Raw genomic sequence first — 27,882 nt, 5'->3', positions numbered from 1 at the left:
AGTTGTGGCTGCAGAGGAAGTATTGTTTATATGTACTATATTGTAACGTTCATTAAAGAAGGATGTAAACCATAAGAGAGCTGAACCTGAAATACCGCAATCTTTAAGTCTATTGATCAGAAGAGAGTGATCGATGGTGTCAAAGGCAGCTGCTAAATCTAGGGAAATAAGAACCACAGATTTTTGATGGTCATGATAGTATTGAATGGTAGAGATAAGGCCTAATAGCGATAGTTCTGTAGAATGGGATGAGCGGAATCCTGTTTGACAAGGATGTAGAGCATGGGTTTTTTCGATAAATTCGGAGAGTTGGGAATGAATGATTTTTTCTGTTAATTTAGAGATCGTAGGCAGATTAGCGATGGGGCGGTAATTTTTGGGTAATGAGGGATCTAAATTGTATTGTTTGAGTTTGGGAAAAATAAGGGCTGTTTTCCATGCTTTTGGTACGGTATAATCAGAAAAAGATTTGGATATCATTGCTGAAATGAATAGGCCAAAGAAAGAAAAAAATTTGTTGAGAATGGAAGGTGGGATACTTTCCATGGGATTGTTGGATGTGTTTAATGATTGTAAGGTAAGATGGAGATTTGTTATGAAGGCATTTTGAAATTTGAGAGGGTACTGAAGGAAAGTTGTAAAGAGTCGTTAGAGTTTTGAGAAGAGGAATCGGGAAGTAAAGGTCCGAGATGAGATCTAATATTTTTAATTTTATTGTCAAAGAAATGTGATAGTTCGTCAGCGTTAGGTTGGGTAGAGGGAGGTAGGATTTTTTTCTTGGAGTATTTAGAAAGTGATTGAGCTGTTAAAGAGATTAGAAGAGTTACGAGTAGAAGTAATCAATTTTGAAAAATATTCTTTTTTTGTTTGTTGTATAGTTTTTTTGTACTGAAAGGCTTTTTCTTTGTATGTAATAAGCAAATTATTGAGTCGGGATGTGCGCCATTTGTTTTCAATAGAACGAAGTTGTCTACAGAGTAAGGCGAGATTTTGGTTGAACCAGGGTTGTTGTTTTTTATGATTTTGTTTTGAATTTAGGTGTATTTCAACTTGGGGTGCCAAGGAGTCTAATAGTGATTTGGTAGAGGTTTCCCAAACTGAAAACTGTTCTAAAATAGAAAGAGTAGAGAAGTCTTCAATATTTAGATCAAAAGAAGCTAGGATTGCAGATTGAGTTAAATCGTTGGTCTTGCGGGTATAATATTTATTCTGTTGTTGTGTTTGATTGGTTGATGCTGGGAAATCTTGGTGCCATGTAATCAAGGTGTGGTCAGACCATGGTATAGTATAGAATTGGAAGTTTTGGAAGAGATGTTTGTTCAGTGTGGGGCAAAGAACCATATCTAGAGTATTTCCTGCAAGATGGTTAGGCATTGAGATGAGGGGAGATAGTGATAGGTCAGAGATCAATGTTAAAAATTCAGATGTATTAGGATGATTAGGGGAGTTAAAATGAATGTTAAAGTCTCCTAATATTATGGAATTAGGGTAGGCGATATTAAAATCTGATATAGTAGAGATGAGAGATGAAAGTATTGTTTTTGTTATTGGAGGGAGGAGGTAGATAAGAAGGAAATTAAAGGAGAGGGAATATTTTATAGTGAACTGAAGAATTTCAAGGTGTGAGTATGTAGTTTGGTTAGAGAAATTTGGTTGGAGGGAAATGGAATTGTGATAAATAACAGCTAGGCCGCCTCCTTTTTTATTTTGACGGGGTTGGAAAATTACCTTATAGTTTAGAGGGCAGGCTTGGGTTATGTATGCCTCCTCTCCTTCAGTTAACCATATTTCAGTGAGGCATAGAATTTGTAGGTGGTGTTGAATGATGGTGTCATGAATCAGATGGTGTTTACTTTTTATAGATCGGACATTTATCAGACCTATATGGAGTTTAGTTAAAATGTCATGAGTAATGAAATGATGGATATTAGGATTAGTAGAAATAGGAATATAGTGTCTTGCTTTAATTTCTGTTAATGTAGGAGAAAGGTTTTTCCTTGGAGGTCTATGGCCCCATATAGTCGGAATAGAGGCCATTGGTTTGGAATTATGGAATTGAGGCAAGGAGGAATTATCTCCCCGTTCTCTTCTTTCCTCAAGTGATTACAGCCACAATTTCTTTAGTCTTTCTTCATACGTGAGATCCTTGAGCCCCATGACCATCCTGGTGGCCATTCGCTGAACCGACTCGATCCTCAGCCAGCACGTCCTTTCGGTAGTGTGGTCTCCAAAACTGAACACAGTACTCTTAAGTGAGGCCTCACCATGGCTCTGTACAACGGCATCATAACTTCAGGTCTCCTGCTGACGAAACTTCTGCGGATACATCCCATCATTTGTCTTGCCCTGGAGGAAGCCTTCTCCACTTGATTGGCAACCTTCATGTCTTCGCTAATGATCACTCCTAGATCGCGTTCCTCCGTGGTCCTAACCAAGGTCTCACCATTTAGTACATAAGTTCTACGCGGGTTTCTCTTGCCCAGGTGCATTATCTTGCATTTTTTAGCATTGAAGCCTAGCTGCCAAGTATTTGACCATTGTTCCAGCAGCAGTAGGTCGTGTGTCATATTATCAGGTAAAAAGCATCTGCCTACTATGTTGCAAAGTTTGGCGTCGTCGACGAACAGTGATACCCTTCCTCTAAGTCCTTGCGTCATATCTCTTATGAATAAGTTGAATAGAATCGGGCCCAGGACCAATCCCTGCGGCACTCCACTGATCACGTCCGACGCTTCGGATGGGGTACCGTTCACCACCACCTTCTGGAGTCTACCGCTCAGCCAATCCCCAACCCATGTAGTTAGAATGTCTCCTAATCCTATCGATTTCAGCTTGTTCAGTAATCTTCGATGAGGGACGCTATCAAATGCTTTACTGAAGTCCAAATATACCACGTCCAGTGACTCTTCACCGTCCAGTTGTCTAGTAACCCAGTCAAAAAAGCTAATCAGATTAGATTGGCGGGATCTACCCTGGGTGAACCCGTGTTGGTGTGGATCACACAGTTTTTCTTCGTCTAGGATTGTGTCAATATGCTGTTTGATCAGTGTTTCCATGAGTTTACACACTATAGACGTGAGACTCACTGGTCTGTAGTTTGCTGTCTCTGTCCTGCAGCCCTTTTTGTGGAGTGGGATTACGTTGGCGGTTTTCCAGTCCAAGGGGACCCTTCCTGTGCTTAGGTAAAGATTGAAAAGAACAGATAATGGTTCTGCCAGGACTTCCCTTAACTCCCTGAGCATTCTGGGGTGTAGGTTATCCGGTCCCATGGCTTTGTTTACTTTGAGTCTTGATAGTTCGTTGTAGACACTACTGGGCGTAAATTCGAAATCTTGAAACGGGTCTTACCGGTTTATCTCCCGTCTGAAGCTGTGGACCAGCTCCCGGCGCTTCGCGGGTGAACACTTAACAGAAGTATTGGTTTAGTAATTCTGCCTTCTCAGAGTCTGATTCTGCAAAGTTACCGTCCGATTGCTTCAAGCGTACTATCCCATCTTTGTTTCTTTTCCTGTCACTAATATAGCTGAAGAAAGATTTATCCCCTTTCTTAATTTTCCGTGCTAGCTCTTCCTCCATTCGGAGTGCTGTTTTGACAACTTTGGATCTGTCTAGATAGTCCTCTTTTGCCCCCTCTCTGCCTAAATGTTTGTAGGCGATAAATGCGTCTTTTTTCTGTTTAACTAGGTCTGAGATTTCTTTACTGAACCATTGGGGTCTTTTGTTTCTCCTGCGTTTACTTACTGTCTTTATGTATCGGTCTGTTGCTTCGTGTAGCGTTTAGCGCACACTAAATTGGCTACCACACCTTAGTAAAAGGACTACTTGGTGATTTATTTACTTTTTTTAAAGAGTTGAGGACTTAATAACTCACTGCATGAAAATGTTAGAAAATCATGTTGCCCGATTCTATGATACTATTTTATTTGGAACGTCTATGAGATTCAAGAGTCAAATTTCAGCAAATAACAATAAACTTTTGTTCATACTGACGGGGGTTGCCATTCAACATATTACTGGAAATTGGAAGGACTATACTAAACTTAATTATACCTTTTGGTGGAATTCAGTTTATCATATTTATAAAATGGAGAGAATGCTTGCTATACAGCAAGGAAATTATAATAGTTTCAAAAAGATTTGGGGGCCATTGATTGCATATTCTAATGATTAGACACCTTTTTATTACATAGGACTATATTTAATGTGGGGATGGGGAGGTATGTTATGTGATTTAATGGATTTATTCCTGATGAATGGGATGGGTGGGGGAGGGGTCTTTTTTATATGCATTTGACAATAATTGTTAGAATGTGTGACAGGGAAGTGCCTGTCAGCAGTTTAAACCCGGTTTTAAACCCTGCCTTGCAAAGGGCTGCCCCTATTCCTAAGTCCAGGAAACTGTCTAGTATCCCTGTGCCTAGCACTAAGAGCCAACAGGCAGGGCAAGGCAGAGAGGCAAGGACAGAAACCATAACGTCTAGTTTAGGGCACTATAATTCCTTTTATGATCCCTTGGGCAAAGCTCTGACAAAACCTCTGAGAAAGAAAACCAGCACAGGCATGGTTAATGAGGGGTGTGTGGCTAGCAAGCAGGACGAACCCAGAGGGAGAGTGAGATTAGGCTTGCAGCATAAAATGAGCCCAGGTGGAAACAATAGGGGGAGGGCTGAGGAGATTACGAACACTGGGGAGAAGACTGGAAGGAGGATTGCAGGGAAGAGCCAGGCTGCACTAAGCAGGATAGAGCCTGCCAAGAGGTCTCTTTCCCAGACCTTAGCTAAGGCACAGCTGGTCTTACAACCCTCCCGAATGACCAGACTTCTAACTCCTCAACAGCAGTGCAGGGAAGTAGCGAGACTTCCAGGACAGGGCTGTTCATTAGCTGGCCCTGAAGGGAGTTCTTACCAGGGCTCAAAGAATGGTGATTCCCTAATAGAATTAGAAAGGGCGTTATCTGAGAGCAGTGACATGGAATGCAATCTTGCAGCATGGGATCTCCAGGAGAGTCACAGATAACGAGGTATGAATGGGGGAGGGGAATGAAAGTGAATGTTTGGAAGTAGCGTTCTTTCTCCCTTAGTCTAACTGTGAACTAGTATGCAGGAATTACTTAGAGCCCGAGAGGAAAGCCTGTGAAGATAGGGAAGGAGGTGAGAACCTGTAATTAACCTCCTCAGAAAGCTTGCACGGAACTTAGAGTCCCGATATAATTTAACCCTGAAGCAGGAACTTTGGGAGGGGACTAACAGCAGTCCGAAACGGTTGGGTGATAAAGTTCCCTAGCCCTACCCTGGGAGCTTGGGGTAGTGGGGGCATTGGGCTTCAAGTGGGACAGTGCTAAAGCTTCATAACGATTTTTCAAACAGAAAAAGCAAAATCAGGAGAAAACGTTTTTGGTTTTATTTTTGGCTTTTCTGCCTGGACATCAGGCTGGACTGTATGAAAGTATGTTTTGTTTGAGTCTCCTCAACACAGAGGGACTGCTGAAACCCTAGTGCTGTAAACTGAGGGAAATAAAAGAAAAGCTGAACTTTACCACTAACGCAGCCTCCATCAATTATTTCACTGTTTCCCAGCAGAAGTCCTCCTGGGAGTGCTTGGTCCTTACGCCTGGGGCGGGAGCTGGGTTGCCAGCGCTAGGCTTACCCCCGGCCCCGCCACAAATGTCAAGTGATTTGTACGAATTATCTGACTGAATTTTGTACACCTGTTGCAAGAGTTAAAACTGAATAAAGAATTATTATTTTCTTTTTTAAGAATTTGTAATATTACATTTACAAAGTAAAATAAAAAGTAAAGGAAAAACATTTCCAGCAATTATAGACCAATGAAAAGCAAAAATGTCTCATCTTTATTCCACAACAAGGAGAATGCAAGAATTCTGAAGACTATCAGTAATTAGTAAAAAAAAACCCCCAAAAAAACCCACACCCCACAAAAAGGTAGTAAACTAAGTAAGCCAATAATGACAGGCAATAACATTAAACTTAATTACCTAAACTCTTCTTCCAACTTCTAGAAATATCAAATTACACTTTAATTAAGAGCAGCTTTATCTTGAAACTTTTCCAAAATGAGCTGAACCTGAAAATATATTATTTGATTAAAAAAACTACACATTTAAAGGAAAGCAAAGGAAAAACATAGCTCCAACAGCTAAGACTTTAGGTTTCTTCTATAGGAGGTTTCCTTTGATACAAAGTCTGCCTAGATACATCAAGATAGACATATATTTGCTTAATGGCGTCTCTCAGGGTCTCCCACTGACGTAACCCGCTAATGAGGAATTGCCTGACAAGATTTACCAGTTCAAAAAAACGTTCCAAGCAGCCTTCCAGCAATTGCAAACTACTCCTGTGATTTTTTGAATGAAGCTATTACTACACTCAGTACATGTAAATAGTTTTGAGTCCCGTATGGATCCTTTGGTGAATTTTTAAAGAAGAAAGCCAAATAAAGCCTTTATTACACTCAGTACATGTTAATGGTTTCTGGATCGTGCGACTCCATTTGTGCATTTTGAATTCTGAATACAAGAGGAAGCTCTCATTACACTGAGAACAAATAAAATTGGTGCTGGATGCATTATGTGTAAATTCTTTCTGGTCTTTCTTTACTTTCCCCTCTTCCTGATGATCATCATTTGGTAAGGTTTTTTCTCTGCTATGTGGCTCTGGTGGTCAATGTTAGTGAGCTCCATGTCACTATTCTCACAGTTAGTGACTCCACTCGGTGAGTTCACTGCAGGGTCTCTCTGCTCATTTGATAATCCTGCTGTCAATTGCTTGTGTTTCTCCTCTCAGTTCCCTGGGAAATATTCTCATAGATTTTCCGATTGTCTTTAGATTTGTTCCATCTCTACAGGATCTTCTCCTGGACTCTTTTTCCTCTTCCTTTCTTTCATGATCCAAATGATCTGCTGGATTGACAGTAAATAGAAGGTATTATTTATGTGGTAGAGGACAGTAATGGTTTTCTAAGATTTTAAAAGGAAGGATTGCAATGGGATTTTCTGAGTGTGGCTTAAGATTCGGTCAGTTTCTTATTTACAAACTATTTCTTGAAACATTTGTCATCATACACTGCTAGTCTGCGAGATGAGATTTGTCTTGAAAGTGACAGCATAAAAAGACTGTTATAAGGAGAAATTAGGTCCTTACCTGCTAATTTTCTTTTTTTTAGTCTCTCCAGAGTGGCACAGAAACTGATGAGTTTACGCTCCTCTGCCAGCAGGTGGAGAATAAGGCACTAACTTTGAGAACAGTACAAGTGGGCTGTGCAGCCTCTCTTACAATCAGTCTTTTTGAATAGCCAAGCAGAAATACACCAAGTTTATTCCAGAACGTATTACTCTATATACTCGTGGAGAAGACATAAGCCTAGTCCAGAAGGACCAGAAAAAACACTGTTAGATACCGATTAGAACAAGAACCTTTCCTCAAAACATCCCATAGTTCACCTGCTAAACCAAACAAACCAATGCCGTTGCCTTTGCAACTACCCAACAACACCACAAAAAAAAAAAAAAAAAAAAAATTATATATATATATACACACACTCTTCGTGAAAAAAATTATGGAACACGACAGAGTTGGGTTCTGTGTCAGTCTGGAGAGACTAAAAGAAAAAAAATTAGTATGCAAGGACCTAATTTCTCCTTATCATCTCTCCAGACCAGCACAGAAACTGATGAAACATACCAAATCAATACCCATCTTGGGTGGGACCCCCGAAAGGTCACCACTAGAACGCGCTCACTGAACACCGTGTCCTGACGTGCCTGAATGTCTACAAGGCAGTGTTGCACAAAGGAATGGAGAGAACACCAAACCACAGCTGTATAGATATCCACCAAGAAGCTGCCTGACTCTGAATGGCATGAGCTTTGAAAAATACAGGAACAGGTTTCATTTGAAGAAGGCATGCTAAAGCGATAGCCTCCAGGATCTAGCGCGCCACATTGCCTCAGAATCACCGTCTCCCTTATGAGGACCCACAAGAAGGACAAAGACGATCCCATTTCCGGAACTCCTGGAGCCACTGAACAAAAGAGCGAAGGACCCTATAGACATCCAAGTAGCACAACTGCCTCTGCTCCAAAGAGCCCTCCCGAATATCCAAGACCAGGAGGACCACGAACTGTTGGACATGAATAGATGAAAAGACTTTCAGTAGAAAAAGAGGAAAGCGGCCACAGCACATCTTGGTCCCGAGAACTCTAGGAAAAGCGGCCTACAAGAGCAAGCTCGCAAATTGGAAATGCGTCTCGTGGAAGTAATGGCCACCAGGAAGACCAAGGTCCTACAACATACAAGAACCGAGAAGCTCCAACGGTGGACGAACGAGCACCAGATTGAGGTCCCGGGTAGGAATCGACCGCCTAATAGGTGGTCGGAGCAAAGAAATCTGAGCACATTTAGAGAAGAGGCCAAACATAGACCATGCAAGACTTGGGAGTTCTCATCCGGAAAGATATGAAAGCTGCCAATCAGGTGGAGAAAACTTCAGCAAAGGCAAGACAAATGCTGGGTTGCATCAAAAGGAGCTTTATCAGCCGAAAGCCTGAAGTCATAATACTGTTGTACAGATCCATGGTGAGACCTCACCTGGAATACTGTGTCCAGTTTTGGAGGCCACATTATCAAAAGGATGTGAAGAGAATGGAGTCAGTCCAGAGAATGGCCACTCGGGACTTAAAGAAATCCCATATGAGGAACGTCTGTCCAAACTATGCTTATATTCTCTTGAGGAGCGTAGAGAAAGGGGGGACATGATAGAAACATTCAAATACATCACGGGTCGAATTGAGGTGGATGAAGAGAGATTTTTTCTTACAGGTCCCACAGTGACAAGAGGGCATCCGCTAAAACTCAAGGGGGGAAGATTCCATGGTGACACCAGGAAATACTTCTTCACCGAACGGGTGATTGATCGATGGAATAAAAAACTTCCACGCCAGGTGGTCGAGGCCTGTAGTATAGCTGACTTCAAGAGTCGATGGAACAAACAGGTGGGAGTGCTGCAAGGTTATGCATGACAGAGGAGGGAGGGTTCTTGAGTGGGCAGACTTGTTGGGCCGCTGGCCCTCTTCTGCAGTCATATTCTATGTTTCTATGTTACCCGAAGAGAGGACCAGGCGAGGCCATGCTCCAGGCCACCCTGCAGAAACTCCAAGAAACAAAGCACCTTATCAGAATATCTGTTTTCTTAGACGAGCCCTATCAAGACCAAAGGTACCCAGATCGAATATTTGAATGGGACCCCGAGACAGAAGAATTGGCGAGAGTGACAGCAAACCAGATCTGTGAACCACGGGCTCCTGGGCCAAACTGGAGCCACCAGAATCACATGGCCTGTGTCACCGTTTTTCTCCCTCCAGTTTGTATGGAGATCTGACTAGCCAATCTTCTAATTATGGGTGAACCTGGATTGCACCTTGCAAAAATGCACTGCCACCACAACCATCACCACCTTGGTAAAGTGCATGGTGCCACTGCAAGGCCAAAGGGTAGTGCAGAGAACTGGAAATGCTTTTCCAGGAGATGGAACCCGCAAGTACTCCTGTGAGCTGGAAATATGGGAATGTGAATGTAGGCCTCTGTCAGATCCAGCGAGGCCAGAAAATCCCCTGCTGCCTCTGCCACAATCACCAACTGCACGGTCTCCATGCGAAAGCAAGGTACTCTCAGCTGCATTGCCTAACGTCAGATCCAAGACTGGTCACCAATCATCTGAGCCTTTCTTGGGTACTATAAAATATATATTTCAATTCTTTGTTGGGTACAGGCTCTGTGGCTCGAATTTCCAGTGACTTTTCTATTACTCGGACTTTGATCACTTTTTCTGGCCATCTAGCTGAAGAATCTACAAAGAGGTCCCTCTCAAATGATGTTCAGGACCCAGCGATCCAAGCTGATGTTTAACCAAGCCTCTCAAAAGGCTGATAATCACCAGGTGTTGGCTTTCATGGAAGCTAGTGTGGTGTAAGACCCCAAGGGCTTAGTACGTCTAGCTGAGCTAAACCTCTGCCTAGATCGCTGATGGGATTTCTGGGCTGAGTAACCTCCCGAGTACTGAAGAACTCTCTTGAGAACCTCGAAAATTGCTTCGGCTAGGCCAGGGGTGTCAGTGTCCCTTCTCGAGGGCCGCAATCCAGTCAGGTTTTTAGGATTTCCCCAATGAATATGCATGAGATCTATTAGCATACAATGAAAGCAGTGCATGGAAATAGATCTCATGCATATTCATTGGGGAAATTCTGAAAACCCGACTGGATTGCGGCTCTCGAGGAGGGACTTTGACACCACTGGGCTAGACCCTCTAGAGCAGGGGTGTCCAATGTCGGTCCTCGAGGGCCGCAATCCAGTTGGGTTTTCAGGATTTCCCCAATGAATATGCATGAGATCTATTAGCATACAATGAAAGCAGTGCATGCAAATAGACCTCATGTATATTCATTGGGGAAATCCTGAAAATCAGACTGGACTGCGGCCCTCGAGGACCGACATTGGACACCCTTGCTCTAGAGGCCTGAAGCCTGTCTGTCAAAGCTTTAGGGTAACAATTTGCCACACTGGCCTTAAGATCATGGCTTTAGAAGCTGAATCTTCCGCTCTTGTCTAATCCAGAGCATTCTGCAGACAGACAGAATACGCAGAAACCTTGCTCATAACTCTAATGATGTCATACAGAGTACCTGCCACATAATCCACCCCTGACAGAACTATCTGGGTGCAGATATTATCCATTACTGGAATTCGACGCAATATGGTATGGCATACACGTGCCACGAATGAGTCCGCTGTTGCGGCTTTAATCCTCCGAGCCAAGGCTTCAAAATACATTTTGAGGATGATAGGGTGGATCTGCGCATCTTTTAAAATCACACCTCCTTCACTAGGCAAGAAAGTATGCTTGGTGACCTGAGCCACCAGAGAATCTACATTAGGCTGCAGAAACAGCTGCTGAAATTCAGGAGCCATGGGGTAAAGCTTTGACATAATCTTAGCTACCTGTAGGGAACCATCCGGAATGCTCCATGATTAACATAGTGATGTTTGGATGCGAGGGAAAAAAAAAAGGGGTCTATGATTTTTGAGCCACTCATAAAGCACAGTTACTTACCGTAACAGGTGTTATCCAGGGACAGCAGGCAGATATTCTTAACACATGGGTGACGTCACCGACGGAGCCCTCGGTACGGACCTTTTAACTAGAAGTTTCTAGTTGGCCGCACCGCGCGTGCGCGAGTGCCTTCCCGCCCGACGGAGGAGTGCGTGGTCCCCAGTTAGGATAAGCCAGCTAAGAAGCCAACCCGGGGAGGTGGGTGGGACTTAAGAATATCTGCCTGCTGTCCCTGGATAACACCTGTTACGGTAAGTAACTGTGCTTTATCCCAGGACAAGCAGGCAGCATATTCTTAACACATGGGTGACCTCCAAGCTAACAAAGAGGGAGGAGGGATGGTTGGCCATTAGGAAAATAAATTTTGTAACACAGATTGGCCGAAGTGTCCATCCCGTCTGGAGAACGCATCCAGACAGTAGTGAGTAGTGAACGTGTGAACTGAGGACCAAGTGGCCGCCTTGCAGATTTCCTCGATGGGCGTGGAACGGAGGAAAGCCACAGAAGCAGCCATAGCTCGGACTCTGTGGGCCGTGACAGATCCTTCCAGAGAGAGACCGGCCCGAGCATAACAGAAGGCAATACAGGCAGCAAGCCAATTTGAAAGTGTCCGTTTGGAGACAGGACGGCCCAAACGGTTGGGATCGAAAGACAAAAAGAGCTGAGGGGATGTTCGGTGAGCTCTGGTACGATCAAGGTAGTAAGCAAGGGCACGCTTACAATCCAGCGTGTGCAACGCCTGTTCTCCAGGATGCGAGTGAGGCTTAGGGAAGAAGACGGGAAGCACAATGGACTGGTTGAGGTGAAAAGCTGAGACCACCTTGGGAAGGAATTTAGGGTGGGTACGCAGAACAACCTTGTCATGGTGAAAAACAGTGAACGGTGGGTCGGCAACCAGTGCATGCAGTTCGCTAACCCTCCTGGCAGAGGTGATGGCAATTAGGAAAAGCACCTTCCAGGTAAGAAGCCTGAATGAAGCTGTGGCAAGAGGCTCAAACGGAGGTTTCATGAGAGCAGAGAGAACCACATTCAGGTCCCAGACGACGGGAGGAGGCTTGAGAGGCGGTTTGATGTTGAAGAGCCCTCTCATAAATCTTGAAACCAGAGGATGAGCCGTGAGGGGTTTTCCGAGAATAGGCTCGTGAAACGCAGTGATGGCACTGAGGTGGACTCTGATGGAGGTGGTTTTGAGGCCAGCGTTGGACAGCGAGAGCAAATATTCCAAGACAGTTTCCACCGCCAAAGAGGTGGGTTCTTGCTGATGCCGGAGACACCACGAGGAGAATCTGGTCCACTTCTGATGGTAACATTGGAGAGTGGCCGGTTTCCTGGAGGCGTCCAAAATGAGGCGGACCGGTTGAGATAGATTCTCCGGAGAGGTCAGCCCGAGAGAAACCAAGCTGTCAGGTGGAGGGAAGACAGGTTGGGATGTAGTAGAGACTGATTCTGCTGTGTAAGTAGAGTAGGAAACACAGGAAGAGGAATGGGCTCCCTGGAGCTGAGTTGAAGCAGAAGGGAGAACCAGTGTTGACGAGGCCACCGAGGGGCGATGAGGATCATGGTGGCATTGTCCTTGCGGAGTTTGGACAAGGTCCGCAACATCAAAGGAAGTGGAGGGAAGGCATAGAGGAACCGATCCCTCCAGTTGAGCAGGAATGCATCCGGGGCCAGACGGTGAGGAGAGAAGAGTCTGGAACAGAATTGGGGCAGCTGATGGTTGTGAGGTGCTGCAAAGAGGTCCACCTGCGGAGTGCCCCATCGAGCAAAGATGGAGAGTAGAGTCGGAGGGTCCAACGTCCACTCGTGAGGTTGAAGGATGCGGCTGAGATTGTCGGCCAGAGAGTTCTGTTCGCCCTGGATATAGACCGCCCTGAGAAAGAGATTGCGGTCCGTGGCCCAGGTCCAGATGCGCAGAGCCTCCAGACAAAGGGGGCGAGATCCGGTGCCGCCTTGCTTGTTTATGTAGTACATGGCGACTTGATTGTCTGTGCATAGGAGGAGGACTTGAGGACAGAGAAGATGTTGGAAAGCCTTGAGGGCGTAGAACATGGCTCTGAGTTCCAGGAAATTGATGTGATGACGACGCTCCTGTGGGGTCCAAAGTCCCTGGGTGCGTAGATCTCCCAGGTGAGCTCCCCACGCGTAGGGGGACGCATCTGTGGTGATGATCATAGAGTGGGGGGGCAGATGGAAAAGAAGACCCCTGGAAAGATTTGAGGAGTTCAACCACCATTGGAGAGATTGCTGAAGAGATGATGTCACAGAGATGGGATGAGAAAGAAGATCCGTAGTCTGTGACCACTGGTTGGCGAGCGTCCACTGAGGTGTACGAAGGTGGAGACGAGCCAGAGGAAGGACATGCACTGTCGAGGCCATGTGACCCAGGAGGACCATCATCTGTCGAGCAGGAATGGAGGGATGCATGAGTACCTGACGGCAGAGATGGAGCAGGGTCTGCTTGCGATCGGAGGGGAGAAAAGCCCTCATTAGCGTGGTGTCCAGAACTGCTCCAATGAATTGAAGTCGCTGGGTGGGAAGCAGATGCGACTTGGGGTAGTTGATCTCGAACCCCAGGAGGTGGAGGAGAGAGATGGTGTGATGAGTAGCCTGTAGCACAAGTGGAGACGTAGGTGCTTTCACCAACCAATCGTCCAAATAGGGGAACACCTGGAGGTTGTGAGACCTGAGGAAGGCCGCTACCACTATAAGGCACTTGGTGAAGACCCTGGGTGAGGAGGCGAGGCCGAACGGTAGCACCTTGTACTGATAGTGGTGGTGCAGTACCTGGAACCGCAGGTAGCGGCGAGAATGTTGATTGATGGAGATGTGAGTGTAGGCCTCTTTGAGGTCCAGGGAACATAGCCAGTCGTGTTGAGAAAGAAGAGGGTAGAGCGTGGCAAGGGAGAGCATTCTGAACTTCTCCTTGACCAGACACTTGTTGAGGTCCCTGAGATCGAGAATGGGACGGAGGTCTCCCGTCTTTTTGGGTACCAGGAAGTAGCGGGAGTAGAATCCCTGCCCCCTTTGATCTGGAGGTACTTCTTCGATGGCATTGAGAAGGAGGAGGGATTGAACCTCCCTCAGGAGGAGGGGGGTTTGAGATGAGTTTGAAGCAGACTCTACGGGAAGGTTGTCCGGAGGCAGAGTCTGGAAGTTGAGAGAGTAGCCGTGGCGGATGATGTTGAGGACCCACTGGTCCGACGTGATGACTTCCCAACGGCTTGAGAAAATGGTGAGACGACCCCCGATAGGCTGTGGAAGAGGCAGCGAGGGTGGATGACTGGCTATGCCCTGGAGAGAAGAGTCAAAAGGGCTGAGATTGTTTAGCAGGCTGAGGAGGCTTGGAGGGTTGAGTGGCCTGAGACCGAGCCTGGGCATGGTGCTGCTGTTGACGGGGTCGCCGAGATTGTTGGGGAGGCGGATTGAGTGGCCTGGCTGAGAACCTCCGCTGGTAAGATGATTGAGGCCGATAGGGTCGAGCAGGCGGAGCCTTCTTTTTCGGCTTGATCAGGGTGTCCCACCTGGTCTCATGGGCAGAGAGTTTCTGAGTGGTGGAATCCAGTGACTCTCCAAAAAGCTCATCCCCGAGACAGGGGGCGTTGGCCAGGCGGTCCTGGTGGTTGATGTCCAGGTCGGAGACTCTGAGCCAGGCCAAGCGACGCATGGCTACAGCCATGGCAGAGGCCCGAGAGGTGAGCTCGAAGGAGTCGTATATCGAGCGGACCATATACTTGCGCATTTGGAGAAGGCCAGATATGTGCTGCTGGAATAGCGGGACCTTGCGCTCAGGTAGGTACTTCTGGAGGGCAGACAGCTGTTGGACCAAGTGTTTGAGATAAAAGGAAAAATGGAAGGAATAGTTGTTTGCCCTGTTGGCAAGCATGGCATTTTGGTAAAGTCTCTTGCCAAACTTGTCCATGGTCTTACCTTCTCTGCCAGGAGGGGTAGAGGCATAGACACTGGAGCCCTGAGTCTTTTTTAAGGTGGATTCCACCAGAAGGGACTCATGGGGCAATTGAGATTTGTCGAATCCTGGAATAGGGATGACACGGTAAAGGTTGTCCAGTTTACGGGGAGCTCCCGGTACCGTGAGGGGATTTTCCAAGTTTTTGTAGAATGTCTCCCGTAAGATGTCATGTACGGGAAGCTTGAGGAACTCTTTAGGAGGTTGCTCAAAGTCTAAGGCTTCTAAAAAGGCTTGGGACTTTTTGGAGTCAGATTCAAGGGGAAGTGACAGAGCAGCAGACATTTCCCTCAGAAATTTAGAAAAAGAGGATTGCTCAGGTTTAGAGGTGGCATCAGGTGCCGATGGTTCCTCATCAGATGAGGAGGGATCCTCCTCGGTACCGAGAGGAGTCTCCTCCCATAAATCAGGATCCCTGACCTCTGGTGCGTGTCGGGACACCGGGGTGGAGGGTGCGGTGTGGCGAGTCTTGGACAAAGATTTACCAGAGCGCACCGAAACGGTACCAGGGGAGGACGATCGGCGTCGTTCTCGGTCCCGAGAAGAGTGCCGTACCGCCAGGTGCCGAGTAGGATCCACTGTGGGTTGAGAATGAACCACAGGATCATCAGGAAGTTGTTGGGCCGAAAGGATCGGCATCGAGGTGTTTACCGGTACCGAAGGAGTGGACACCGGGGGCTCGGTGCGGGGCTCGGGCCGGTCTGGTACCGGAAGGAGCGGTGCCAGGATAGAGGGTAGCAGTTGTTCAAGCTGTTTCTTCAACTGCTCCTGAAGCTGAGTTTGTAGAATGGCCGAAATACGGTCATCTAGGGGTGGCATCGGAACCGCTTTCTTTTTCTTCGGTTCCTTGGATGCCGCTCCACGCCCCGGCGATGAGGAGGCCGATGACGAGGCACTCACCGTTATCGGGGCGGAGCGTTTACGGGACCGGTGCGATGCCGGTATGGACGGTGTCGTCACCGTAGCTGGAGGGCGCTCGAGGGAAGAGGAAGGCTTCTTAGCCGGCTTACCTGGCGCCAGTGGCGCCGATGCGGGATCGGTCGGTGTCGAGCTTGACGGTGCCGATTTCTGCGGTACCGCCGTTGAAGGTGATGAATCCATCGCCGACTCGGAGCCGAAGAGCAGGGTTTGCTGGATTCTTCGGTTTTTAAGAGTACGTTTTTGTAAAGTGGCACAGCGGGTGCAGGAATCTGCCCGATGCTCCGGACCCAGGCACTGCAAACACCAATTGTGTGGGTCAGAAACGGAGATCGGGCGTGCACACCGCTGGCACTTCTTAAAACCGACCTGCGGGGGCATGAAGGGGAAGATAGCCTCCGCAAAATCGAAGTCCGAGGCCTGTATAATGGCAACAGGCCCCGCCGGGGCAAAAACGAAAGAAACAAGAAAAATCAAAGTTTTTTTTTTTTTTTTTTTTTTGCAATTCAAAGAAAAAGGAAACCCGAAGGTAGAGGAAGAAAAATTTAGAACAAAAGCGCGAGCGGGAAGGCAAAAAGTGATTTCAACGGCCGTTGAAAAAATACACGCGTCTTCTTCGCTCCGCGGAAACGAAGAAACTGGGGACCACGCACTCCTCCGTCGGGCGGGAAGGCACTCGCGCACGCGCGGTGCGGCCAACTAGAAACTTCTAGTTAAAAGGTCCGTACCGAGGGCTCCGTCGGTGACGTCACCCATGTGTTAAGAATATGCTGCCTGCTTGTCCTGGGATAAAATAAGCTTGCGGGGATTTTAAATTTTTAATTCCTGCAGCAATGTGAAACCTCATTTACCACCAACTCTTATTTCTTTTTTTTCTTATTTTAAAGTTTCCAGCTACCCACTAAAATGTCAGGCAAAATCTGTGATTGTTTTATCTAGAACTGTATTAGGTATTAATAAAACTGAGCAGGTATGGGTCAAATAGTACAGTAGACTGTTAAGCCAAAATTACAAGAATATGAGGGTTTATTTTATAGTACTGTATATCAGCCTGGTCACATTTGCCGAGCTGCAACGGACTTTTGACCTACAGGCTAATGATCTCTTCGCCTATTACCAGATCCGTCACTATGTTCAGTCCCTCCCAGTGGCTGCCCTTACTGAAGTCTGCAGGGAGGCGCTTTCGGAACTCTTCAGCCTTTCAGCCCAACAGAGGATTCCTCTACGATTTCATATTGTGGGGATCCGGGATTGCCAACCAAGTACGAATCTGGATATATTAGCGACGTGTGGGCTGAGGACTTGCATTGCCAGTTGACTGCTCAACAGTTACAATGGGTCCTGAAGAACATTCAGAAGGTGTCACCCAATATTACTCACTGGGAAATGCAATTGAAAATTGTTCTTAGACTTTACATTCCACCGGAACGTGCAGCCCGGATGGGGATTACTGCGTCGCATTCTTGCCCGAAATGCAATCAGGCTCACGCATCTTTGAGTCACATGTTTTGGGCCTGCCCCACAATCCAACAGTTTTGGAGACATCTGGGCCTATATACCACATCGCTTTGGGGACGGCGATGGCTTCCGCAACCGAGGGCGTTATTTGGATTTTATAATATAGCCTCGCCCAAACCCAGGGGAATGTCAGCATTTATCTCCAGAGCCCTTTTGATGGGAAAAAAAGCTGTCCTCACCAATTGGCTCTCCCGTGATCCCCCATCATATGCACAATGGAGATCCCTAATGATAGTGCATGCAACACTGGAGAGACGCATGGTGGGAGACTTGACTCTTTGCGGGAGCACTTCTGGCAGGACCTCACACCGCGTGCTCGCAGTAGACTTTTGAATCTTTAAGATTTTATTCCCACTCTCAGCTGTTGGACTGGCCATGGATTCTTGGGGAGGGGAGGGGGGGATGGGAGGGGAACTGATTATATTGTTGAAAATGTTATTTCCTGAATGGTACTACTTTTTGTATTTGCTTCTTACTGCTGGAATAATAAAAATCATTTAAACATAGTATTGTATATCAGAGTTTGCATCTTGGAAGGGAGATATATATACATTTACTTTAGGAAATATATTCCGAGGGTGTTTCAGGGTGCCTGTTGAATTAGAGCAGCTTGTTAATGTGCAAGATATATATATATATTTTTTGTTACATTTAAATAGTTCAGCTTTGGAGGGGGGCAGAAAAGGAAGGTGCGAGCGAGCGGGCACGCACGTGTTGTAATTAGGAGGAAGTGCGTTGGGACATGGGAGGGGCCCAAATGTGGGACATTTAAATTGAATCAGATTGGGCAGACTGGATGGACCATTCGGGTCTTTATCTGCCGTCATCTACTATGTTACACAGGAGTGGAGGGAATGCGTTTTTGCTTTTTGGATACAGAAGGCATAAACTTGGGAGAGAGGATGGAGGAAGGGAGGGAAAGAGATGCTGAGGTGGAGGAGGGAATAGAAAGAGAGAATTGGGTGTAAGTGAGAGATGGTGTACAAGGGGAATGGAAGAAAGAGGAGAATTTTGGTCATAGGGAGGGAGTGAGGTACAGATGATAGGGAAGAAAAAGATAAGAGGGAGAAATGTTATGGTGGAGAGGGAACAGTGGGACAGACTGAAAGGAATGCAAGAGGGAGGAATGCTGGATATAGTGGTGAAAGGAATAGAGGGAGAGATGTGGCATGGTGCTGAAGAGGGGTGATAGAACAGAAGGAGAAATGGGTATGGGGCTGGTGGGCAGGGGCGAAAGATGAGAAAGGGATAAATGCTGAACCATGGTAGGAGGAACCAATGGACAGCAACAGAAGAATTTGCAGGAGATAGGAAAGCGGAAAAAAGAAACTGGGACCAACTTGATGGAAAAATAAGTCTCCAGACAACAAAGGTAAAAAAAGGAATTTATTGACTAAAATACGTTAGCTTTGGGAAATATATATAGCAGATGTCTTTGTATTGTGTTCAAAAGAAAAGGAAATGCATTTCTGGTTTTATTTCTAGTGTTGAAATACTTGCTGGGGGGTCACGTGATGCTGGAGACCTGATCGGACGTGCCTCTCCTCAGCTCCGGGCTGCCTCGTCCTAAATCCTAGCTAAAAACCCGATTTTTTCGCGCTTACGACTTGAAGCTTTACATCGGATCCCCCCCTACACTTAGGTGCGAACGACGGTCACCTTTTCAAAAGTGTTTCTGTGGGGTATGCCGATCAAACCTCAGCGAGGAGTGAAGGCCAAACTCACCTCGCCGGCGCCTAAAATGGCGGAGAAACATGAGGTGCCCATGTTCACGCTCCAGGAAGCCGCGGTGCAGGAGCTTACCCGTTCTCTCACTCTTGTGATGGACGACAAACTCACCAAGATTCAATTGTTTATGGAAGAAATGCGGGAGCGCCTGGAGTTCCAATCCAACAGAATGCAGCGTGCGGAGGACCGTATAGCCCAGCAGGAGGTTCGCACTGACAATTTCGAGGAAAGGCTGCGATCGCTGGAAACTTCTGCCTCCACTTTGAAAGATCGGGCGGAGGATCAAGAAAATCGCAGCTGCAGAAATAATCTGCGATTTATAGGGATCCCTGCCTCGGTGCGTGATGTGGATCTCCGCACCCGACTGGAAATGTGGCTGCCCACGGTTTTTGACATCCAGCCGCCTTTGGCCCCGGTGGTGATAAGAGAGAGCTCACGGGTGGGCACACGCAGGGAAGACGAACAACGCCCGCGCCCAGTCATTGCGCGTTTTCTCAACTTTGCGGTTAAGGAGAAAATTCTGTCCTTGTACCGAAGGGGAGCCGCTGTGCAATTTGAAGGGCAGAAAGTTCTTCTGTTTCAAGACTTCTCGCCTCAAGTCTCCTACCAGCGCAGAGCTATGGCTCCCTTTTGTAATGAGCTTTACAAAAGAAATATCAGAGTTACTCTCCAGTATCCTGCACGTGCAAGGGTCTTCCATAATAATAAGACTCCACAGGCCATGGAGCATTTCATTCAAAAGCTTTCTTCAAACCGGGAGCCTCCCGGGATAGCTGACTGACTGTGTGCACAGAACAACTGAACTTGATTTTCCTGCTGCTCACAAATCTGTGAGGCCTATGTGTGTGGCCTGGACCTGCTCCATGCCTCTACAGGGGGTCTCTCGAGGATTGGGGCCATGGCCTGAAGTTTGCTGGTGATATGACTATTATTCTACTTACCAATGGATATTTCTTCATTCCTGCTTGTTTCACCTTGCTGTTCTTATGCGACAGCAGCGTTATCGTACTCTGGTTGTTCCTGGAGTCTACTATTTAGAGGGTGTTCTCTTTGGGGGGCTCCCTTCTTCTTGGTTATTATCCATTTACCTTGCTATTGTTATTCATATGTTATTTGCTTTTTTATTCTGGTTCCTAATGTTACTCATAAATGTTCAACACACCATATTTTCTACTGGATATTGACATACCCCTGTTTGCTTCTCCTTTTCTACAACGTTTGCTGAGGTATGTCATTATACAGGTTCCTGATTGCAATGTTTATCTACTTTTATTCAGGGTTTCCTTATTTTTTGCTGATTATTGGCTGTTTTGAGGCGGCCCGGGGCTGATGTTTTTCTATGCTGACATGTTGTGTAGGGGTAGACTATATAGTCTGGGGTGGAGGAAGGGGAGAAATTGGGGGATTGGGGTGGGATGTGAGTATGTACTTGTATGAATGTGGTGTGGATGGCTGTGTTTTTCATGGGCGGAAGAGATGCGGGGAAATGAATTCGGTATGGTTGTTATGGCTACTGGGTGGATGTCTACACTTCGCAGGTGCTGAGTTGGGGGGAATTGGCTGGGACGCCCCCTGCCCAGTATTTGGCGAATATTGGGTTTCTTTTCTGCTGCCTGATCTTGCTTTCCTTTCCTATGGCTAGTCTCTCTGTTAATTCTTTGAATGTGGATGGGTTCCATTCTCCGGTGAAACGTACAAAAATATTGACCTATCTGAAAAAAGAACGCTGCGACATAGCACTCCTTCAAGAAACTCACCTGTCCCCCACTGAGCATCTTAAACTTCGGAGGGACTGGGTGGGACAAATGGGTTTCTCTGCCTATTCCTCCCGGAAGAGAGGGGTGGCGATCTTGATCCATAAAAAACTTCCCTTTATTGTTCATAAGGAGATATATTTATTTTTGATTGGAGAACTGTGGGGATGTCCTTTAGTGCTGGGTACTATTTATGCCCCAAACATTTATTCTCACAAATTTTTTTCTACTTTGGTGGGAATCTTAGCGCCTTATTCCTCTCATCAAATGATTCTAGGGGGCGATTTTAATGTGGTGGCGGAGCCCCTTGTAGATCGTAAACCTGCTAAATCTGCTACTAAGGGACACTATGATAGGGGTATTCCCTTCTTACTTCGGGAACTGGGTTTGTTGGATGCTTGGCGGACCCTGAATCCGGATGATAGTGATTTTTCCTTTTTCTCCCACCCTCACAATGTGTATACTAGAATTGATTATATACTCGTCTCTGCTGGACTTTTTCCGAAGCTGTCTAAGGCTGTTATGGCCGCTCCGCTGGTATCGGATCATGCACTGCTAGGTACTACTTTTCAGTTTTCTTCTGCCTCTCCTGGCAGGATTTGGCGGATGTCTCCTCATTTGTATTCTGATCCCAATTTCAAATCATACTTAGAGAGTAAATGGGAGGACTTCCTCACCACTAATGGTGCAGGAGATGTCAGTTCGGTTGTGTATTGGGAGGCTGCTAAGGCTGTTATGAGAGGCTACGTGCTTGCTTACTCCGCGGCTGTTAAGAAAAAGAGAGATGGGGACTTATTGAAATTAACTGCTGAGCTGCAAGCTCTACGGCGCTCTCATATCTCGAGTCTCACACGGGAGCTAAAGGACAGACTTCAAGCTTTTAAACATCAAATAAATGACATTCTATCTCAAAGGGCCTCTCACAGTATTTACTTTTACAAATATAAATTGCATGCTTGAGGCAACAAAACTGGTAAGTTACTCGCAAACCTGATCCGGCCCCCTCGTACTCGTCATGTTATCACACAAATAAAGGATCGAGCGGAAAATTGCATACTCAGCAGCAGGAGATCACGAAACAATTTCTGCAATTTTACCAACAGCTTTACGCTGAGCAGCCTCCTGATGATCAGGCCCGGGATGCCTTCTTTTCTGACTTGAGCATACCTAGCATTTCGGAATCTCAAAATCTTCTTCTTAATCGGCCGATCAGTGGGGAGGAATTGCAAACTGCTATTCGACGTCTTAAATTAGCCAAAACTCCGGGCCCGGAGTTCTATAAACTCTTACCACCCTCCGCTTTATGCGCTCTCCAGGACTATTTTATGGGCCTTCGCTCGGATACCCCTCCAGGAAACACGCATAACACCGCTCATGTGATTATTTTGCCGAAACCGGGGAGACCGATGGACCAGTTGGGCTCTTATTGGCCGATTTCGCTTTTGAATCAGGACGTCAAGCTCCTGGCGGGAATCTTGGCATCGGGCCTAAACGTACTGCTCCCGGAACTGATCCATGAGGATCAGGTAGGTTTCGTTCCTGGAAGGCTCGCCTTTATGAACTTGCTAAAGGTCCTCGCAGTACTACAGTTGCCCTCCCGAGCTTCGGACAAGGCCTTGATCACCAGCCTTGACGTAGAAAAGGCCTTTGATATGGTCTCCTGGCGTCATCTTTTCTGGGTGCTTGCAAAATATGGCATCTCTGGGGACTTTGTGCATTGGGTATCTGCTCTCTACTCTTCACCTAAATCACAGCTCTTGATTAATGGAGGGATTTCTGATCCTTTCTCTCTCGGTCGTGGTACCCGGCAGGGTTGCCCCCTGTCACCTCTACTTTTCCTTCTCTCTCTCGAACCCCTTGCTATCCGCATCCGTCAGGACAAGACTCTGCAAGGCCTGAGTGTGGGGGGATCTGAGTTCCGTATCAGCATGTTCGTGGATGACATGTTACTTTATGTAAAACATGCAGACGTTCATCTTCCCCATCTGATGCGCATTATCAATTCTTTTGGTTCCTTTACGGGATTGAAAATTAACTATGATAAAACTGAAGCTCTTATTCTCAACGACTCGAGGGGTGATAAATGGTTCGAACACCTGGGGGTTGGCATTGCGCCCGGGAAATTGAAATATTTGGGGATCCTTTTATATAAAAACCCGAGTACTCTCTATGACTCTAATATCTCGGCAACTATTGGACGGATCAAATCTCTTTGTCAGCGGTGGCGTTCCCTTCCCTTATCCCTGATGGGCCGGGTAGCTCTGGTTAAGATGGTTCTCTTTCCTAAACTTCTATACGCTCTTCAAACTGTACCCTTTTGGGTTAGCCGGGAGGATGAACGTCACTATAACTTCATTATTCGTAGGTTTATCTGGCAGGATAGGCGGGCTCGTATAGGTTTCCCTAAACTAACCCGGAGCAAGGAGCAGGGGGGACTTGGTCTACCAGACATACGCCTCTATAATGTGGCCTCCTTATTCCGGTGGATTCATGAACATTTGACATCACATCGTAAATATTCCCCGCCGGGTCTTTTGGCTTCTTGCTGCTCCCCTATATCTTTTGTGTCGTTTATCCATGGGAGTCCGGGTTCGTCGGTCTCTTTACGCTACCCTACCTTGGATTTCCTCCTCGCCTTTTGCAAAGCGTGGGCGTGGTGGCGACATCTACAACATAAGGTGCCTCATCCGTCCCCTTTCTTGTCTTTATTGGGTAACCCGGGGTTTGTACCCGGAATTCGGGGTCTGCCGGGCTTGGGGGATCGCCTTGAACGAGATTCCACCATACTTGATTTGTTGCATATGGGGGGCGATAGATTTCCTTCTTTTCCTCTCATGTGCACCCACTGGGGGCTCCCCACCAACCAGGTTTACCTTTATATTCAAATCAAGCATTATTTTCTCTCCCTCTCCGCTATCCCTTCAAACTCCTGGTCTTGTGGTGCCATCGATGAGAAGGCTTTACTTACACCTCCACACAAGAACAGGATTGCTACCTGGTATAAGGAGGGTCGGGATTTCCAGGGGGAACGCTGCCTTCAACCCATAGTAGATGATTGGTCCCGGGATTTGGGCATGATGGTTTCCCTTCAGGACTTGCAGACTTTCTTTCCAAATATATACCTTTTTCTTAAAAATGTCTCGCTGCGGGAGATCCGATTTAAAATATTACATCGTGCCTATCTATCTAGACACAAAGGTTTTGTTATGAAGCTTTGGCCGGATGATCTTTGTATTAAATGCCGTCTCTCTCCAGGAACCTATCTACATTCTTTCTTTCTCTGCTCTACTCTCTCCTTCTGGGACTCCATCAGAACCAGTCTTGATACTACTCTTTGTTGTACCTTAATTTGGAACCCGTCTGCTTTGCTGTTGGGTGATGTACAGGACTTGTCTCAACAGCAGCTCACCACATCCTCTCAGAAATTTGTCCTTCATGCGATCATGCTGGGAAAGCAGCTTATTCTGCAACATTGGGCGTCACTTGAGGCCCCTACTTACCCGATCTGGCTGGCTTGCATGAAGGTCCTGGGTCTTTATGAGCTTCAAACCTATTCTTCTCGTGCTCAGGATCACTGGAAGGAATATAGTGCTCTGTGGGACCGATTCCTGATGTCTTGCCAGGATTGATGGTGACGCTCTTCTTGCATCTTTTCCTTCATCTTCGCATAACTGGCTCCGTTTCTGCTCCGCTTGTACTATGCTAACATATGTCTGACTGGCTACTGCTCATTTACTGCCTTACATCTTTTTAATTTTCCTTTTTCCGTCTACTCTCATACCTCTGCTCCACTTATTATCGTCACCCTTACTCTTCTCCTTCTTGTTCTTTTTCTTCCTACTTTCTCATATTATCATTCTTCTTCATCTTCTTCTCACTCTTCGTATTCTACTATTCTAATACTCTTTCTCTTGCCTCGTACATTGTCTTTCTTCTGCTCTCTGGTTGCCCTTAGGTGTATGTATGTTGTGTGAGTGTATGTGTGAGTGTGGGGATGTTGGGGTTACACATGAGGTTCTTTGAACCTCCCTCCTATCATATCATATAACCCTTGAGCATTTTGGTTTATAGTACCATCGCTTTTTCTCATGTTTGCTCTTCGTGTTACTGTTGACCTTTTTGCATTCCCATTCGCATTGTGCTGGGTTTCTAGAGTCTGAATGCTCTGTTCTGAACTTCAGGTTATGTTTTTTTTTTTTTTTTCTCGGACTACGGCATTTGACCTTTCTGTACCGCTTGTATTGACTGCACTATGTGTACTTCCTCTTATTTTTGTGCTTGATACTGTTTCTGTACTGTTTGATGTGCTGTAAACTTCTTGCTCAATAAAAATGAGTATACCAAAAAAAAAAAAGAAATACTTGCTGACCCTTGCTGTGGCTTTCTCCCAGGAAGAGTTACCCCAGCTTGGTGGGGACCTCTTGGGCGCCAAAGCCTCTGGATTCAGATTTAAAAAGCCTGAAAATAACAAACCGTCAGAGCAGATCAGAAAAACATCTTCTCAATCCACTTGCTGAAGACAACACCAAGGATATATGGGTCAGCCAATTAAGGAGGAGGCAGAAACAATGATGCGACATCTTTCTGCAAGCAATCCGTGGGTTCAGAAGCATAACCCTATCATTCAGGACTTCTAGACACATTGCACTAGAAAGGCTGATTTTAGCCCTATACTTAAGCAACCCAGTCATTATAAAGTCAGTTCCTCATCCCCCAGTGTTCATAAAGTCCAAATCAGCTGAACCTAATTCTCACCTTCAGGTACTGACACCCAGCATGTACACTGCAGCACTCAATCTCTTTCTCACCAAATCATATCACAAGATCTTATAACCAATGCTCAAATATTCATAATAAAAATATCAAAAGATCCCTTACCCAGTGAAATCAGGGTTTGATAAGTCTCCTTCATTACTTCCCCGTAAAACGCCTTCTGCCCTTCATCTAAATATCTCCAAGTCCTCCTGGAAGAAAGAGGCAGCGATGTCCTCAAATGTCACCTGCATCTGAGATAAAAACCAGGAATACACTCAGCATCCTCTGCAGCACTTTTATCAGGAGACCTCCCAATGCTGGTCAACGAGGCAAGGAAAAGTGATGCTGGTATAAAATTCACAGTCACATAATACAGTCCCTGAACAGGGCTACATTTCAGATTCTCTGTGGGACAGTTGTTTCTGTACATATAAATTCACCCATACAATTCAATCTCAGAGCAGGATTATTGTAAACAAAGACCAATTAGACAATCTTGGATACAAAAATCTCCCTTTATGGGATTCCCTTAACTCCCCCTATCTCAGGTCTCAAAATGCCTTCCTCAGTTCCAGGATCTCTCGAGATCCTCTGGACTAGATCCAATGCTCTATTTAAAGGGATTGCACAAAATGAAATAAAAAGACTCCAAATCATACAAAATACTTCCATTAAACTCATAACAAAAAAGAAAAAATTTGACCATGTAACACCACTTCTCATAGATGCTCATTGGTTACCTGTATCCCATAGAATAACTTATAAACTCTGTCTTCTTACTTTTAAAGCAATGCTCTTTAAATCACCTGCATTTATATTCAAATCTTTAATCCCTTATTCTTCAACAAGAAGTTTACGGTCAAATGAACAACACTTATTAACAATTCCTTCACTTAAAATCATCAATACAAGAAGACAATTCATCTTTTCAGTTACTGCTCCACAAATCTGGAACTCGTTACCAATCTACTTAAGAGAAGAGATTAATGTTGATAAATTTAAAACAAACTTAAAAACATTCTTGTTTAAAGATGCATTCGATTAATTAATCTTCTTTTTTTAGTCATTCTCGGTTTTTATTTTCTTAATTTTTAATTCAACTCCTCTCCTTTTGTTTTTGCCTTTCCCCCTCTTTTTTATTATATTGTAGTTCATTCCCCTTTTCCCTGGTTTCTCTTGTATTGTTGAATGTAACATAACCTAGCATTATTGCAGGGTAATGTTTGTATTGTTGTCTTTCTCTTTTGTTTTTGAAATTATATTTTAAATATCTTTGTACATCGCTTTGAAATATGACTTAGCGTTTAATCAAAATTTTTAATAAACTTGAAACTTGAAACTTGACTGTGCAATGTCTCAGGTTAGAAAGCTGAGGTTGGAGATAATTTCCTACCTGAAGAGAAGCTCCCGCAGACATTTTCCTCTCCGCTTTTGTCCTTTGCAGGATTTGTAGGCTCCTTCTTACAGCTGCTGGGGAAGTGCTGAGGGTTTGTCTCTTGCAGCACTGGGCGGAAAGGAAGGGACCGGCAGAAGCTGAGATTTGAGGCTGGAGATTTCTGTTAAACCTACAAATTAAAAGAAGAAAAGACTTCATCACCTCTTGGGCACAGACTGATGACTTCCCAAGGGGGAGAATAGAGCTGTATACTAAGCAGGGTTGCAAGATGGTGAAAACACTTCTAGCCCAATTCATACCAAAAGCAGCTCAAAAATAACCCAATTTTGACAAAAACACCATCAAGATTTATTATCGCTATAATGGCAAGCTATTTACCAACTTCTTTATTGTGCTGTATTCTGCTTACATATTAACAAGTTACGGTAGGTAAGAAGCTGCATGCAGTAGGGGTTTTGGGCTGTTTGCCTCATGTACTATATGAGTAGTCAGCCGAGGCTAGCAATTTCTTTTTTTTTTTTCTTTTCTGTGAGATCCGCTAAAGGGAGAAGGGGGGAGCTTGTGATAAGGAAGTCATGGAAAATCCCTTTCATAAAGAGATCCTTTTACTAAGGCACACTAACAGATTTAATGCATGCTATGTGCCATATAGCCCAGGCTACCTGGCATTTAATGCACACATTCATTAGTGCATCTTAGTAAAAGGACCCTAAAGTAGTGAAATG

The 27,882-nt window shown here is 45.6% G+C and overlaps 1 protein-coding gene across 3 annotated transcripts in view; it reads right to left on the bottom strand.

Moving 5' to 3' along the window:
• Positions 1-5,828: 5,828 nt before the first annotated feature.
• The window catches only part of LOC117354535, a 36,727-nt gene continuing 14,673 nt past the window's right edge, over positions 5,829-27,882 (bottom strand). For 2 of the 3 annotated variants that reach the window (XR_004538209.1, XM_033932238.1), the window contains exons 2-4: positions 27,155-27,326; positions 25,885-26,012; positions 5,829-6,919 (exon numbers count right to left, since the gene is read on the bottom strand). The gene's annotated coding sequence lies outside the window, so the exon portion shown is untranslated. The remainder of the gene's footprint in view (positions 6,920-25,884; positions 26,013-27,154; positions 27,327-27,882) is intronic. The other variant, XM_033932239.1, reaches the window with a different exon arrangement.

This window comes from Geotrypetes seraphini, chromosome 2 (assembly GCF_902459505.1).
Source record: "Geotrypetes seraphini chromosome 2, aGeoSer1.1, whole genome shotgun sequence".
Taxonomy (NCBI): domain Eukaryota; kingdom Metazoa; phylum Chordata; class Amphibia; order Gymnophiona; family Dermophiidae; genus Geotrypetes; species Geotrypetes seraphini.
This window is presented reverse-complemented; position numbering and strand designations above follow the sequence as displayed.